Raw genomic sequence first — 17686 nt, 5'->3', positions numbered from 1 at the left:
ATTTTTTTTCCTCTCTGAAGCCAGTACACTACACTATTTATACACATCCCTCATAACCGATCTTTCAGTTGACATCACTGAATGAGATTTAATCCAAAAAGAAGTCCTACTAAGCTACTTGGAAACACAATTATTTTTCAAGCCTTGCACAGACTATGACAGAGTCCAGTTTGTAGGCAGAAGGATAGGAAAGGAAGTGAACTAGGGATTAGATGCAATCTGGGATAATGTTGGGATTTACACTGAAACGGAGGAATATATTTCCCTTAGCACCTTTTGAAAATTTCTTTCAAACTTGACAGAAAAATGCTGAGCAACCACCACTTAATTTCCTGGAAAAATCAAGAAATGCTGGTACTATGTCTATGAAAACAGACAGAGATAAATGGCTACAGTGGACTGCACTGGGTTGAACTGATACTTCATTTAATTATAAGTTTTTAATAACTGCAGATATTCTGAGCAAAGATAGTAATGAACTTTAGAAACCTAAATCTCTTCCTCTCCCCTCTTTCCCTTTGTTCATTTTCTTCTTAGATGAGGAAGCTGTTAGCCTACAAGTTTTTTAAGAACTTAAATATAAAAAAGTGATATTAATGATGATACTGTAGTGACTGTACTTCTCTGTCTGCATATTTTCTATGTACAAAGCCACTGGAGCAGTACAAGTGGAGGACTTGTAGAGTGATTAAAGAAACAGAAACAACTGTCAGATGAAAGAACGTTAACTAATACTATGGCTGGAAGATAAATGTGTGGCTAGCTAAGGCTACACAACCAATGGGGAAAGATGATTTAAGACATTTCCTTCTAGCAGGGCATGACAAAGAGAGGGGGTCAGAGAAAGGGAAGAGCAAAGAACAGAAAGTGAAAGCTACACTTTAAACTAAAGGACTATATAGGCACAAAATAAATGGGTAAAAATAGCCAGGAAGACAGAAGTATGATTTTGGACCAGGCTTCTAATAGGGTGGGCAGACAACAAAACTAAGGTGGACTTTTGGCTATTGCTAAAGGTGTGATATTCCAGAGTTCAAAAGAATTAAACTTCATTACCCTGAACGTCATCTTGTCCTGTAGAAGCAAGATTACCAAAGTGTCTCTTCTTTTAGATGTCAACAGAAACATAAATACTATCTGGTTAATGGTCAGACTTTATCATCTTAGAGATCATTTCCAACCTTAATAATTCTATGATTCTATTATTTTGTGATCTATATGCTGATTCAAGGATGTTTGCAGATCTATACTTACTGAGCATTTGTGAAGCATTACAGTGGCAATTTCCTAATATGATTTGCTACCTTACGCAGTTGAATCCTGCCTAGCCATAAGTCACGAATATAAGAAAGCAGTAATACATTGTGTATTTGAATAATACATGCATGTGAAACAACATTTTCTGTAAAAAAAAAAAAAAGACTCATGTGGATATTACAGGAGCAGGGCTCACTTGAATCTTGGTACTAAAATGTTTTCTGATGCAGTATTAGCAGTATTTACAGAGGTACAAAACACTTCCTTTTTTTTTCTGCCAGCCCTCTCCTTTTAATTACCTTATTGTCTCGCACATCATCACCTCTAATGGAGAGATCTTTACTTATGTTTCCTTTCCAAGGGCACAATATGAACAATTGTAATAAATTCAAGTCATTCAAGAAGACAGTAGATGAATTTTAGTCTAGTGCAAGAGCTCTAGCAGGTAGCATAAAGAAGATTCACTGCTGAAACATCATTGAAATTCTTGCAGAACTGAGCAAAGTAAATACAAAATCTTCTGAAATAAAAAATTGAGTAGCTGCTGAGCTCTGAAAAGGAAGACTAACATAAATATAATAACTTCTCTCTTTATCATTTGACAATAATGTGCCTTTGAGATGACCATCTACCGAAAACTGAAACCAAGTTTACTGAAACTAAGTCCAGCACAAAGAGCATGAACAATATTATTTAAAATTTTCATAGTTTAAGATCAATGTCATAATAATTAGTTTAAAAATCACTAGGCTTTGATTTTTGAACAGCATTCTTTTCAGCAATAGGGAAGAACCTTCTCAAAATGGCTCAAATGGAAAAGACAACTCAAAAAACTGACAGAAGCATTTAGATCTGACAATCAAGATGGCAGGCAGACTGTTTCTAATATAATAGTCTGAATATAACCTTTTTTCATAAACAATGAATGTCAGTTCTACAACATCACATACATCTTCCCTCAGGTAAGTAAGCTGGTGCCACTACTGTTCGGCATTATCATTATTAATCCAGATAATAGGACCGACCATACCCTCCGTGTGTTTACAGACGATAAAAAATTTGAAAGAGTGGCTGATGCACCAGATTGATGTCCTGTTATTCAGGAGGACCTCAAAAGGCTGAAGAAATTGGCCAAAACTTTTGAAGATCAACAAAGGGAAATGCCAAGTCCTGACCATGTGGAGGAATAACCCCACATACCAGTATATGCCCCATGTGGAAAACAGTTTAGCACAGAAGGCTCTGGATGACCTGGTGGACATGAAGTTAGACATGAGCCAGCAGTGTGCCTTTGCAGCCAAGAAGGCTAAAGGTAACCTGGGCTGCATCAGGCAAGAGTGCTGATAGCAGCTCAAGGGAAGTGATCCTTCTTCTCTACTTGGCAATGGTAAGACACATCTGAAGCGCTGGGTCCAGTGTTGGGCTCCCCAGTATGAGAGAGACAAGAACATATTGGAAGGAGTCCAATGAAGGGCTTCAGGGACTGGAGCATCTGGCACACAAGAAGAGGCTGAAAGAATTGTGACTGCTCATTCTGGAAAAGAGAATGCTCAGAGGGATCATAAATACCTGACGGGGGAGTAAAGCAGGACAGACAGACTTTTCTCAGGCAATAGGCAAAAATGAAACTTAAACATAAGTTTCTGACCCTGCTTTAAGCGGAGGTTTGGACCTGATGATCTCCAGAGATGCCTTCGTGCCTCCACCAGTCCCTGAGTCAGTCATTCTGTGTTTTTATGAACAAGTTATACAACTCAAATCTGTTTTCTAGAGAACTAATTGTATCTCTAGATTGCAATCTTTTCTTCCATGCTTCCCTCTCATTAAACTTGACAGCATGACAGATGTTTTTATACTGCTGATAACAAATTTCTACCTACCTAATGTAGACAGTACTGTGTTAAGTCCTAATAACCTATTCTGGTTATTCTGCCCCAAAACTGGGGCAGCTCCATGGCCACTACACTACTCTTCCTGTTTTCAATCACAAAAATGAATTCTGGTGACTTATTATATAGAGGGGCATGAAATAAATCTTTTCAACCATCTTTTGTCTTTCAATATTTTGGTGCTACATCCACCCTGGCAGTGCATATGCACTTAGCAGAGGGAGTGCTCCAACAGACACTAAAGGAGACTTATATGGGCATAGCTCTGATCTTTCTCAGCAGATCTAATCACCAGTGTAAAATGAACACACGAGTTACTGTCTCTCTAATGAGTCATAAGATAAACACAGGCTTTGGAAGAAGATCTACTTTTTTTTTTAGAAATTTTTCTGAATACCTAAAAAAAAAAAATTTAAAGTTTGCAATAGATTCAGAGCTAGAGGATATATATACATAAATATATATATTTAAATAATAAATATTTTTATAAATATATATAACTATATATGTGCAAAATATAAATCAAAGCTACAGCAGACTCCCGAAAGAAAAACTGGCAATTTGAGTACCGAAGCAGCTTGAAGACTTGAAAGAGATTTTTAATGTAACATCATAGTCTGGCTTTTGGTTTGTTGTTTTTTGGTTTGCTTATTGGGGTTTTTTTTCTGTCTGAATAGTGTATAATCAAGAAGCACTTTATTCAAGATTTAAGACCAGGTTGTTTTGTGTCCATGTGACTGATATTAATCACCTGGATGCTAGTCCTGAGAGAAGGGCTGTTATTTCCAGAGGAACAGAACTCAGTTTGATCTGCCCAGAGACTTTGTGCTGACTTGGGCAAGGGCAAGGTAAGTTGCTCCTGTGGACATGGTCCAAGTCTCAGATCAATGAGAATTATCTTGTGCCTGCACCTGTTAAAACAAAACCAGCTTGTCCAACATTTGGAAACAGCTGTTACAAGTGAGCAAGTGAGGTTTGAATGCCTGTCTTCTGCAACAACCTCTAAAAACTGAGAACGGAAAAGGACAACCTAGCCACTGTATATGAGGCAAACACAGAGACAAGTTGTGAGAAACCCAGGTTAGTCAGGACAAGATGATTCCAACTAGTAGGAAGCTGTTCATAGGTTTACCTGATTGAAGAACTGCTCACAGCTTGTCAGAACTTCAGAGCTCTGTAACAGAATTGAAATGAATATGTAGCAGCTTTCATTACACAGAAGCAAAAAATAATTGACATCGACCACCTGCTGAGAGAACAGCAGCACTAATGTAATGAACTTCAATTTGCAGAAGACAAAAAATGCTTTGTCACAGTGATGAACAGATACCACTATACACTTGACTTCCAAAAGTGTCATGAAGAGCTCTGAAAGAGCACCAAAAGAAAATTATGCTTTCCGATAGTTTCACAGAGCTACCCACTCTTGCACCAAGGGTTTGTGTGCCTCCTTATATGCCTAAGTATATTATAAATATCCATATATATGCATATTCTAAATATCTTATGCATATATATGAGTTGGTATACATATTCATTCATATGCATACTCTTATATATGAAGATTGAAAGACCTTCCCCGGATCTTATCTCGCGAAGACTGGCCATATATATATATATATATATATATACAAACACATATTTGTATATTCACACACAAACTTATGTAGTTGCAGTATAGATTCACCCAAGATGGCAGGCTGGAAAGCACAATGAATGGTCATAAAGAATCATCAGAGAAGAGCTTATAGTTCCTAGAAAATCCTTGAAAAAGAACTAAAGTAGGCCTAAAAATATAAGAATCCTGAAAACAGATGAATACAGTTATTTGAAGCTTTTCAGAATCTCCAAGTGAATTAAGAGTTCCAGTAACAAACATAAAAAGAGTAATATAGCATCAATGTTTGAAAATTTGGTATTCCCTGATAAAGAAAGGAAGAATCAGGAAGAAGAGTGCATTCTGTACAGCTTCCCAGAACTACCATGCAAATGCAAAACTAACAAATCTCCAAATCAGTCTGTGGAAGATTTTGAGAGGAATCAATCAAGGGCATAGAAGGTCACTAAGCTATTTGAAAGTCAATAATTTCTTAAACTAATGAAAATTAAAGAGAGAAAGCACTTCAGTATTTGTCTACACAGGTCTATGAGCTGAATTTTTTACAAATGTAGATGATGCTGATAAATAAATCTATGTCACAGGAGCATCACCCTTAAACCAAATGATGATTTGACCCACCAATGCTAAAAATGTCTCACTGGGGATGAATCTGAAGAATTTGACTTGATAGAAAGTCAGAGACTTTAGAAAATTATGAATTACAGTTAGACTCTTTAATAGTATATTATCGTGAAAAAGCATTTCTGCAGTTCTGACTACAGCAAAAGCTGCTAGGAGCCACTAGCATTCTGGTAAGCATTTCTGAAAAGGATCAGGACTGAAGCAGTGTGACAAAGCTGAATTTTTATCTTTTGGCATACCAATGTTTTTTCCCTTCATCTGACATATTTCTTACTCAAGTTGTGCTCCTTATTCTGCTCTATACAGTGAAAAACATCAGCAGATACCCCTTTTTTACAGAAATTTCATATAGACACACATGTTCTGTTCTTTCACACATGTTGGTGAAAGAAAAATTTGCCTGTATTTCTTCACCAGCAAGGGAGTTTATATAATACTTGATATTCTGTGCACACTATGTTAGTTAACAAGACTTTAAGTCAGTCTGCCAGGATAACTTTTGGTGTAAAACAGTGACCATTTATTCAAGTTGGATATGGTTTTTTTCTTCGCTTTTTACAGGAAAAACTAAGTCCAGTGATTATGTCTTTAGTTCAATCCCAGAAAACTGAAAACTAGCAAACACTGAGACAAAGTTAGTGAAAGTATTTTGTATAAGAATGCACACTTAATTAACATAGTGCGTAATCAAAGCCAAAGGCAGTTACCCCTGAGCGTATAGGGTTTTCTAACAGAAAAAAACCCAGTTAGAATTATACGAGCACTGATTTTTTAGGTGACACTATGATCAAGACAGACATACCATATTTACGCGAGACTGGTATCATCCTTCACAGGGACACATAATATATGGCAACAATATTAAAAAGGAGGTCAATAGTCTTGGAAGTTCAATACAGAACTGGACCTACTCCAACCTGCCCTAAGTGTATTCTAATTTATGATTTACTTTCCTGATTATAAGAGCATCAAATTTATCTACAGGGGGCATGAAGATACTTTGCAGAGTTCCATAACAACATGTTTTGAAATATATATATGTATATGGAACAGTAAACATCTGAATAATTGAATAAAAAAAGAAAAAAATATCTTTTCCAGGTACTTATCTGATTTTTTTTTTTCAATTCAGACAGAAGAAAGGTATTCAGGTGTGGAAGTTATGTAAGTGTTACATAATTATTTCTAGAGTAAGAGAAACTGCACTGACAGGACTGAATCCATTTTAAAAAGTCTTAGAAAGTAATAACCCTTAAAGATATAACTCTAAGTCTCTCATGCTGTTTTGAATGTAGACATGTTGCCACTTAAAGCTGGGACTGTATCTTGCATGATATTCCCTCATGCATTGGTCATACTGGAAATTTTAAGGTAGTGGTACCCATGTGAACCACCTTCCTCCTGCAAAATTTTCAGTGTGTCTGCTTAAAGTGTTGTTACATTATGTAGAAATAAAAAAAAAAAGAATTTAAAAAGTCCTTCCTCAAGCTCCTGTAATTGACACCCATTCCGTGGAAAACAGTAAATTCTCTCTGTATGACTTAAATCCCAAACTAGAGTTGTTTTTGAAAAATGTGTGCTAGCCAACCCACAAGTCATCCCCTAGTCATACAAAATTTAAAGGATTTCCCAAAGGAGTATCTTGATATATGGCTTCTAGGCAGTTAGATGAAATGACCTAATGATCTGAACTCGATAAGAAAATGAAAACTATAAAACAATTTAAAAAGTCAACAGAGGAGTCAAGAACACTTCAAATACTTTGGATCTGACTCATAGTATGGCCCCAAATACATGTAAGCTATCAGTATATATTTGATTTTTTCTGGTGAATCAATGCTCTGCTGTAAAACAGCTTAAATAAGGGACAGTAGAGGATTTTTACTGAGAAAACTACTGGATTAGAATGATCACTGGTCTCAGATCTTTAATCAGATGATCACTAGTGTGATTAGTGGTTTTAGTCTATCACACCACCTCTGGGGTTGCAAAGATATCACTGTCCCCATTTTCAGCCAGCAAGCAGGTACTTCATGATTTACCAAAAAAAGAACAGAGATTTACTCAAGATGGACCAGAAAATCAAACTGTCCAAATTTTTACGTGTTTGTTGAAAATACTTTGTAGACAAAGAACTATTATCAATTTCACTTATTAGACCAACAGTTTTAAATTAAAGAGCGAGAGCAATATGCAATTCCAGTTTGCATTTGTCTTCTCTATTCCACAGAGACAATGAAAATATTTACAAAAATAATTTTAAGTATTTATCTCATACAAAGCTTTGCGAAAAGGAGAAGAAATTGTAACCTTGACTCCCAGGAAAAAAAAAAAAGTATTAATGAATACTTACAAAGCTTGCATCAAGGGTGTAAAATCCAGTATTGCATATACTGAATTTCATACCAGCATATATAACAGTACCAGGTATAAAATGACTTACAAGTACAGTCACTTGGCTTTTTGACATGCATTACTATGTGTTTTCAAATGGAATTATGTACTATTGACAGGAAATGCTGCACTTATACTGGATCATCTGTTATCTCACAGGATCTGCCATGCTTGAGCAGCTCTATGATGAGTCGAGCACTCTGTCTTTAATACTGGCCTGGGACATATCCATCAGAGGAAGATGCAGTGTACCCATGGTAGAAAATGATGGAGGAATCTGCCTCCTTAAAACACAGTTTTGTGCTCTGTCAGTTAAAGATTACCTTGTGCCCTGAAGAGCAATGGAAACTACCTGAAGGATGAAGGATAGAAGTTTCTTGTTTCAAGCTGTAAAGTCTGATAAATAAAAAAAGAAATACACTCTCCAAATGGGTTGTTGCAAGTATGTCTGCTGCAGTACTGTCTCTAACACATTATCTCCAACAGCATCGAAGAGAAAATACAAGACTAAATGGGCTTCTAGTATGGTCTGGTCTGCTTTCTATTTCCTTTCCAATAAGAAGAATTACTTATTATACTATTTCTGCTAGACAGTTTTATACCTATAATGGTAGCCAATAGTGGTGAGGATTAATATTTTGTATGCATTTTAATATTTTGTAGGAAATAATTTTCTAGGAACTAGTATAAGACATATCATCTTGCATTACTCACCATGTTAAAAAATTGACAATGTCAGAGCTAAAACACTGAATAGAAATGCCTGTTTATTTTTATATATTCCAAACTTGAATGAACAAGAATATTTTTTTTTAAATGAGCAGTGTTGAATAAAAGTGTCAAAAGGTGAAGAAGAGTAATATGATAGTACTTCATAGTACAATGGATAAACCAATACTGATAACATTAAAATTATGCACACTGAAGGAAACAATCCTGATTTTTTCATTTAAACAATGAAAAGGAGTTACTATTGGTAGTCAGTAAATACCAGTTGTAAACCATACTATTTAATGAAAGCTTTGCAATTACATGAAGAGTTCTATGAAAATATTATCAAAAGGGAAAAGAGTAAAAAGGCTAAAGAGTGAAAAATAAAATCAAAGCATATAAGAATGATAAAGAAAGGAAGAGAGTATAAAATACTTATGGTCCTCATGTCCCCAAAAGGATAATAAGACTTGAGAAGAAGCAAAGAAGGGCAGCAAGGATTCCCAAAGATATACAAACACTTCTGAATGAGAACTGACCTTTAAACCTCAGGCATGCAATAGAAGTCTGTAAAATCATGGATACCAAGAAGAAGGTGAATAAGGAATGAGTGTTTATTTTTTGTCATAAAACAAAAATGGAGAGGACTGATATGATCAGACTAGAAGTTCAAAACAGGACATATGCTATCACTTTGCTTGCAGTTGAACTCTGTGCATGCAGGTAAATGATTGCCTTGGTTTGCATAGGTTCAAAACATTTCTCTTGATTCATGTGAGAGAAGAAAACCCTAAAGAATGATTCAAGACAGCTGACTAATGGAGTGTATGAGTACACCTGAAAAATATAATAATATGGTTGCCCCTTGCTTCTGCCTGGTCTGCCACAGTCTGGGATCAAAATTAAGGCACTTAACCTAGATGTAATTGTTTTCTGACTTGGTATGGCTAGTTTCATACAACACAATAGTAAATTTAAAATATTACACCACCATTTTCCAATCTCCCTTTCCAGGGTTGCTTCCTGTGCCTTCTCCTTTACTAATACCACCATTTTTATTTCCTTATTTTCTTCAGCAACTGTATTCAATTCCATTTTTAGGGATGTCTCGTTTTAAAATGTTGCTATACCTTCAATAATACATATGTTGCATATATATATGTATATATATCATACTTTTATGTATGTGATATATACACACATGACTATCTACACCACAGTGTGATACAACTTTATATAAATAGTTATTTTTAGTACTTTTCTGCTTGGTTCAAGGGACATTTTTTTGACATTAGGAACTATTAGGTAGTTTCATGGTAGTGGGTGGCATGGTCCTAGAATTTATTTCCAAACTTTAATGAGGAATTTGTATCCTTATATTGACTACTGAGTTTTCTGTTCAGAAAAATAACTGAAAAAACCACAAAAACTTGAGTCATAAGGAAGTTTTGGATTCAGTTGCAAAACTTGACAGTGATTTGAGGCAAAGCATTTTCCCTTCTGGCAAAATATTACTGCTCCAAAATAACAACCATAAATGTCTTCCAGCTTCCTGCAACAGAATTTGTCCTAAATTCTGACAAGACATGCGACAGAACTGGTTTATTACTTTCCTTTTTTATTATATAGTCACGTCTGTGATTGATACTTTAGGCCAATATTTAAAAATATATACATGCATTTTTCTATCTCAAAGTGTTTTAATATAATCAGTAGGCAGAATCAAAGAAAATATACTTATTCCATTGACTCTGGGCTTCAACAAAAAACAAAAAGTTTATTGTGAACTTTCCCCTTTCAGATAGGAGGACCTAGCTTTTTCTGTTGTTCTCTTGAAATAAGAGCCCATTTTTTAAATAGAAAAAACAAATAGGTTTAGTCAGATAATACAAATATCTCATTTTCCCTGTTGTTTTTCTGCTGTACATTTTTAAAGGGCTGTGGAATCTGGATTGTCTCTTCCTCATTTTGATTTATCTAAAGTTCATTTTCCAAGGAAAATGATTTTATCCTCAGTAGAGATTGACTTATGTTTTTTTCCTCAACCCTGACAACCCAACATGACACCTGAGTTCCCGCTGCAGCAGAAGAAATGACCACTGTTTCTTTGTTAGGTGTCCTGTAGCTTTCCAGTTCTATTTACCAGCTCCAACTTAGCACTGAGCTGATCAAGCTGCACATCATAAGGGTCTGTAGAAACTCCTTTCAAATCAATCAAGTTCTTTTTCTTTGAGAAATATCAGTCACAGAGTGGACTGGTCTCACAGAGGACTAGACATTATGGTCAGCCACCATGTTTTTTTGAGTTGGTTTATGCTGGTTATGGGAAAGTGCTTAAAGCAATGACACAAAAAAGCCAGTGCATATTTTCCAGCTCTAAAGATTTATTTAAAAATGTTTGTTTGTTGCTTTGCCAACTCAGAGTTTTTACATTGCAATGCAACACAGACAAAAAGGTAAACATATCAGCGGTGGTAGGATTGATAATGCCAGAACTTAGCTTCCCTAACAGAATTTTGCAAGTTTTTCTCCAGTTGAAAGCCTAATATTCCCCTTAGAAGCAAATAGCTTATATTTGATGCTTTTAATAAAGCAGTTATTTTATTCTGAAGTAACTTACACCAACAGCATTTCCAACACCATATCATTGTTGTCTCACAAAACAACCCCCCAAAAAACTATGGAAAATACACTAACATAATGAATGATTACGTTTAAAAAATCATGTATAGAAATCCAATGTAACAGATTTACTGATGGTAAAGTGAGAAGATAAAGGGTTAAGAAACTGTAATCTCTTCTGTTACCCATACAGAATGTAGCATATATACTTTAATTTCAACTCTTATATTCTATATCCTTCATGATTTACAGTGCATTAAATGTCATCATATAACAAATTTTACCTTACATTTAGCATTACTCATCTTTAACTTTTGCTCAGCAGTTGAGGCCATCAGTAGTCCCAGGACAATACAAGCTTCCACTCTAGAAGCCTTGATCGGCACAAAATCAGCTGTCACGGTGGCTGTTGACTGTTGCTTGACAGACTGAATTTTTTGTTCAATCACTTTCATGGCACAGAGATGGAGTGGCAAAAGATTTTACGATTGAAAGTCCTATTTCTAGTACTGACACAAAACCAGAATGTGTTTTTCATCATCACAAAGCTAACAGTAGAGAAAATGCACTATTAAGCAGAGAAATGTACTGATTGTGATGTGAACGGTAGATCTCAGTTCTACCACTGTAGCAGTTTCCAGCAGAAGAATTTTTGATATTTAGTACTTGTAAGTATTTGCTGTTAAGTGTCTAATAAAAGTCACTGATTAGCGTGCCATGAAGGAAAAGATTAAACACTATTTATTTGATTTCTCACTTCTGACATAATTCCAGCATTTAGATTACAATTTTCCTTTCTAAAATTCAGCTTATGGCTAGATTGAGAGTTGTGGTGAAGGCATTTGTACCTACTGCCTGTTTGAAAGTAATTGGTAGCCTACCATGTTGTAATTCAGCACTTTAAACCTTGATAGTCACTAAACTATTTTTTATTCTTATTATTATCATTAGTGGTAGGTGAGGGGATACGTGCAGAGAAGTTGGTCACTTCAAATGAACAAAAAAAAAATTGCAGGTGATGGTATATTTTAGAAACAAGTGGGAAGCTTACTTATTCAAAAACTCTCAAAAATGTAACAAATAAAAAATAATCATTTAACTATGCACTTATGGTAAATGACTTCTGGGAAATGAGTATGAGCAACTCACATCAAAGATTTATAATCCTTGTTTTCATAATTCAATCTGCAAGTATTTGAAACAAATACACTCACAGAGTAGAATAGGATTCCATGTTGGAAAGTAGCCACTATTATTTGCATTCTGGTCTGTGAGGTATTGCTTAATTTGAAAACTCACTTTCAACAAACAGAAAAAGACATAAAATCCTATTTTATCATCACACTCAAGACAAATAAACAAACAAACAAAAGGGATATAGCAGCTATAATTTGTCCTTCAGTTCGTTCACCTCCATCTCTGTTGTCTGGGAATGGGAATTGCTGCTCCTGGGGTAGAGGAGACAGAGTGGGCTCCTGGACTGCATTCTCCTCTCCAGTCACAGGACAGATCATACACAGGATAGTGACAGTTAATTACAAGCTAATGATAATCATATGATAACTAATTAGAATAGCAGATTACTTGACCTTCTGGAAACACCTACAGGATTTTGAACAACGTTATTAAAAAGGTCTAGTGGAAGCAGAAGCATGTTCCAGGCTGCTGACTGCTTTATTATAAGAAAGGATGTATTTATTCCTATACATTAATAAATTATTAGAATTCTATAAACAATCTTAAGAGGAAGATAAACAATATTTTAACAAATATTCAGAAAAATTAGTATATTACCCCCACAGTAACATCTGAAAATACCTTCCTTCCAATCATCTTAACTAAGTAAACATTGCCACATCTAATTGCCTTGATTAACTTTAACTGTATTAAATCAAAGACAAATAATCCAACCCTTGGTGGAGGGATAGGTGAAAATTCTAATGATGATATCATATATTGACATTTATTTATTTATTTATGTTAATGCAAAATTTTTCCCTAGTAAATTAGAAATATTATAACATGAAAAACTATCATGCCTCAGATATCTATTTTATATTTTAAATGCCATCTCAATAGAACACATTGTATTTAAGAGTAACTTATTAAAAATTCTGTAATCCTTTCTTGGTTTTAAAGACTTTGCTTTGGGAAATGTTATTTCTTTTTCATTAACAAGTGCTTCACTCTTCTTCAGTGACTTGTGATAGTCAAGCAGTTATAGACAAATTTGATAGACCTAAGGTCATGATATTTTGATGTAAAATAACCAGGCACTTTCTTTTCCCCAAATTTACTATTACAAAAGGAAGTAAGACTTTTTTTCCTATTAAGTTTTCCTGGGTACCTTTTTGTTATAAAGACTTTTTATCTTCTGAAAATTGAAAAATACTTTTTTACTTCATTAGGTCTTCATCACTCTGGTAGACAGGAAATGAGCTGACCTCAGACTATCTTAAGTCTTCTTTCCAGAACTTTCGAGCCACATATTGCTGTTTCCCTTAGTATATGGTTCAGGTATGTTCAAGACTCTATTCAGGTTACGGAAAAAATCTCCAAACAAACAGAGGCTATGTTTAGAAGAAAATCTCTCATTTCCTAACATTAATTGTGGGGATTTTTAAGTCCATGGACAAGTAGACCACAACAGATATACTGCCTAATACCAAAATATATAAATATAATGTGTAGAAGAAAAGCATGACAACTAGAAATACAACAAAAAGTTGCATAATCAGTCTGGAGTGATGCTGGGTATGACAATTAAATTCTGTATGAAACAAAAACCAAATAAAATACCATCACAAGCATCCACTTATGCTGGGACAAGGAAGTAAGAAATAAAGAGAGGATATACGATTCCCTTTTTGCTGTCTTGATTTTCAGATTTTGGACTAACTACACAATTTTTTTTTTCCTTCTTTGTGCAGAATTCTCTGTAGGATTCCCTAACTGCCAAGGTAGATCATCTCTGCCCAACACAATCCTGAAAGAGTCATATTATGTATAGAACACTCATATTTGTACTTAACAGTTCTGGTATTGTTTAAACATAATAATCACCTAAAAATGCACTATATTTTATTTCAGATTTGAAAGGTTTACACCAACATCCCAGCACAACTTCCTGCCTTTTAACAAACCCTATGTGAAGAAGTTAAAAACCCATAATTTTTGGAAGAGCTATTGCTATTGCACTGTTATTGACATGAGGGTTCAGTAGTTTTAGAGGTGCAGGAGAAGAAAGAAAAGAGACTGACCAGCAAAACAAGACAAAAAATAGGTGCTTCTTTCATCAGCCATCTTTGCTACCTTTCAGCACTTACTTACATATACTTTCCTTCTCTCCTTGTATACTCTATGCCCCTTGAATTGTGCCCTTACTGACTTTAATATTCCTCTCTCAGTTTCTGTCCCCTGTATTTTCTCTTTATGCTGTTTTTCAGTGTCTCTGCTTCCCTGGTTTGCACTTTACCTCCTTACCACGCGTCAGCTCTGCTGTCGTTGCTGAATTATCAGGCAACAGAGACACAAGGAGCAACAAATGGCATCCAGTGCAGTACTGGAAAGGGTGAGCCATCAAATGCACATAATTAATTTCAAACAACCAGAAGGATGCAAAGAAACAATATTCCTTAACCACAAAGAAATATTAAATTAATATTACAAGTTATTTGCAGAAAAATAACTTTATTCTTTTTTCAGCTCTAAATATGATTTCAACTTCATGGTATTCAGGTACTCATTACAACTTAATGTCACCCCACATGCTCAATCCACTCACCTATTTATGTTCAGTGTTTCCAAATCTGATTATCATTAATATTTAAAGGTTAAATTTTTGTTTGCTGTTTATCACCATACAGTTTAAGCTGACTCAAAAATATTACTCTGAGTTATGTATTGCCTTTTCTTGTATTATTACATTCATAAGTACTAGTTTCTTCTAAAAATGTGAGTGGTGAAAGTTCTGCCCTTACTTTTTGGACTCAGTTACAAGCATCAGACAAAAATGCGTATTTCCCTCCTAACATGAGTCATTCACCATTCCATTCTGAGCCAGTAAGCACAGAAACAGAGTTTATAACCTGGTCACTGCCACTGCGTGAAGAACAGTTAACTGGTTGAGAAAATAATTTTATTGCTGTCTGAATTAAATCATACTGAGTAGAAAGGGAGTCAAGTGTTTCCAGACCCATTCCCTGTGAAATATTCTCAATTCTCCTTTTGATCAAGTAGGATGACATAATTATTTAATGATGAATTTTTATGTTAACTTTTTTTTAGATGTAGCTAATATATGTTTATATATATATAATTAAGTTTAGTTCTAAAAATTAGCCCACTCCCCCATCTTTTCTCATAACAGTTTGAAAAACTGAGATTTTAATGAAACATGTAGTTATGCGCCAAGTTAACCATTCCCATGCTGAAGGCAGCACATAATAGGTCATACAGAGGAGAATGCTGAGATGACAACGTGTCAAAGATTAAATCAGGGATTATCTTGGTGATGCTTGTTTCTTTGAACAAAACTCTCTTGGTGCTCAGCCAAGTAGTTATTTAGCTGCATATTGCCATGTCTATCTGATGGTCTGTTTTAGAACATAATGCACTACGAAAAGTCATGAGATTTTGAGGATTGTGATTATTGCATCTCTTCTGTAGTTATTAGGGAAATCATAATTATATCCTCATATAAGGTACACATAAAGAGCCTGAGGTCTTCTTATTTTAATTTTTATTTTAGTTGCTGTAAAATACTGCAGAGTAAAATGTGAGTTCATTATTCCTTTCTACTTTGCACACCAGGAATTGTAATTCTTCAATGCTTAACAACTCTACCAGAGAATTTCATCTACACTGTACTTCACATCAATAGATATTGTGAGAATCAAGCTTAATTATATAGGTAGTGTCTCCTCCTGAGCATGAGAAGGAATAGGTCTGCAAATGAAATGGCATTATTCTCCAGTCACTCTACACACAGGAAATTCCCCTTCTAAACTTAACTCTTGCCTTCATATGAGTCACACCTTCCTCTGATGTCACCTCTGCTAAAGCATGTTTGATTTCTAAACTCATGTCCTTCTGCATAGTCTGGATTTGTAGAGGGAAGAAAACCACTTCCTTCAATGAAGTACAATCCAACAACTTTCCTAAGTGAGATAGGAACAATGCCATTTTTCTTACTTATGCACTACATAGATTTTTTAAATACATGCAGATTCAGATGAAATTCCTCTACCAAAATTGCTATCACGGGTTTCGGTACTTTTTCACTTGAATTATAAAGGCCCTGACAGTGAATCCTATGTTTTAGTAGACAAAATGTCACACATGTACTTTGGAAAGTAAATCACACCAGTCTACTTTTTTGATGAGCAGATGGAAAATTAGTAGATTTAACAATACATTGATTAAAGTGTCCTTCTGATGGAAAAGGTATAATTTAATATATCACAAAAACACACCTTTTTAATTCTTTTTACATACCTAGATATTTCAAGAAAAGCTCAGTTTGTATCACAGGTTTGTGCTGGGCTTTTTTTTTTTTTTGTAGGGAGTAGGTGTTAAAAAAGTCCAGTGCTTAACATGATCAGCAAAAGACATTCATTCCTCATTTTCCTGTCATTCTAAGATGGGAGAACATATACATTGTACTTAACAGATGATGCACTGAGAGTAAAACACAGAGAAAAAAAATCCTAATTTTTCAAGTGCTCTATATATTCATAAATCCTCCAAGGAAATGAAGTCTTATTATTTTGCATCACACTTAAATGTGATAAAGCGAGACAGGGGACATTTCAACTGATTTTAAGCTGAAAAATGTCTCTGTGGAGATAATTAAGCAATGAATCAGGTTGTCCAGAATGGCTGTGGAACATACATTCTTGGAGGTTCCCAAGACTTGACACAACAAAGCCCTGAATGGCCTGACTTGAATTTAGTGTTGTCATTGTTTGGAGCTCCTGGTTGAGCAAAGGTTGGTTTAGAAACTTCTGTGGTTTCTTGTCTCCTGAGTGATCCTATGACTTGTCAATGAAGCAAAGTGTTCAGATCATGATCCATAACATTACATGACAACCAGCCTGGAGTTGTCATGGCATCAGGGGTGAACTGCTGTGTTTGGATTGCATGAAATAAATATGTTGCTTTTACCATTAGAAACATTCTTTCCATTTCTGTCATTCTGTATTTACAAATTTTTTGATCTCCACCAGTGAATTCAGTATGATTTTAAGGATGTGTACCCTCTGGGTCAGATGATTATTTGCACATGATTTTCTAACACATTAAATTGATACCCATGTTTTTAAAGCTTTTTGAAAAAAGTGCACCAAAATAGAAAATAGAAATGTATTAGATACTCATTCAGTATGGTAGGTTTTGTGATGATTTAAAATAAGTTTGGAAGATTCCTGAGATCTGAAGGTCATATTTTTCCATAGACTTGGATGACTACAACACAGTTAGATACTGGGTTGTTTTTCAGTGTCCAATTACTAAGATCTAATGGAAATTATTTGCATACCCTATTTCAGTTCTTCTGGAAAAATACACCTAT

General features: G+C 34.9%; 1 protein-coding gene across 3 annotated transcripts in view; it reads right to left on the bottom strand.

Moving 5' to 3' along the window:
- Nucleotides 1–17686, bottom strand: part of IL1RAPL1 (interleukin 1 receptor accessory protein like 1) — a 706285-nt gene that overhangs the window by 437262 nt on the left and 251337 nt on the right. The window contains exon 2 of one of the 3 annotated variants that reach the window (XM_050333306.1): nucleotides 4279–4320. The exons of the other annotated variants lie outside the window; for them this stretch is intronic. The gene's annotated coding sequence lies outside the window, so the exon portion shown is untranslated. The remainder of the gene's footprint in view (nucleotides 1–4278; nucleotides 4321–17686) is intronic. 3 annotated transcript variants of the gene reach the window in all.

Source organism: Myiozetetes cayanensis, unplaced genomic scaffold, assembly GCF_022539395.1.
Source record: "Myiozetetes cayanensis isolate MyiCay16 unplaced genomic scaffold, myiCay2020 scf5-8, whole genome shotgun sequence".
Taxonomy (NCBI): Eukaryota; Metazoa; Chordata; class Aves; order Passeriformes; family Tyrannidae; genus Myiozetetes; species Myiozetetes cayanensis.
Note: the sequence above shows the minus strand (reverse complement) of the source record. Positions and strands in the feature narration are given on the sequence as shown.